We start from the raw sequence: 930 nt of genomic DNA, 5'->3' as shown, positions 1-930 counted from the left end.
TTCTATTTCAATGTGGAAAAATACAATTACATCATTTCAAATTGCAATGTGATTATATTTTTCCTACAAATATTTCAAGGTAGTACACTCTGTTAATGTGCATGATTGATTTTCTGTTATTCAACTGCAGTTGTTTACTTACACTATACTTAAAATTACTTATAGTATCGTGCATTTCTCCTTGGAGATGGATAGGCAACTCCAGCCTGCTTGTGCCCTGAAAAGTACAATGTACTTAAAATCTAAGATTGGGAAATATTTTTTGTTTTTCTGTTAAATTACCGAGAAATTATGCACAACTTACTTACAGAAAATGTATCTAAAATAAGGGTTAATGGAATTGAAATTGAAAGAGTGTACGAAAATAAATTTCTTGGAGTGATAATTGATGATAAGCTGAGTTGGAAGTCTCATATAAACCATGTGAAAACAAAAATGTCAAAAACCATTGCTATTCTCTATAAAACAAAGCATGTCCTGAACAAAAAATCATTATACACACTTTATTGTACTCTGTTGCTTCCATATATGACTTACTGTCTGGAGATATGGGGTAATGCATATAAAACGAACACTCTTCCTATTTTCAAGTTACAAAAAAGAGCTATAAGAATTATAAACCAATCAAACTATATAGAACCAACTAACATTTTGTTTATTAATCTGAATACCCTGAAATTTTATGATTTAGTTGAATATAAAATGGCACAGATAATGTATAAAGCACAAAATAACTTGCTTTGCCCCAGTACTCAGAAGCTGTTCAAAGTCAGAGAGAGTCAATATGACTTAAGGGGAACAGATTTCTTTAAAAAAAACAAGATGAGGACAAATATAAAGCAGAGATGTGTTTCTGTTAGAGGAGTTAACCTGTGGAATAGTTATGACAGTGATTTAAAAAGGTGTAGTTCATTTTCCTTGTTTAAAAAT

This window comes from Haplochromis burtoni, unplaced genomic scaffold, assembly GCF_018398535.1.
Source record: "Haplochromis burtoni strain Fernald_Lab_line unplaced genomic scaffold, NCSU_Asbu1 Contig_120, whole genome shotgun sequence".
Lineage (NCBI taxonomy): Eukaryota > Metazoa > Chordata > Actinopteri > Cichliformes > Cichlidae > Haplochromis > Haplochromis burtoni.
This window is presented reverse-complemented; position numbering follows the sequence as displayed.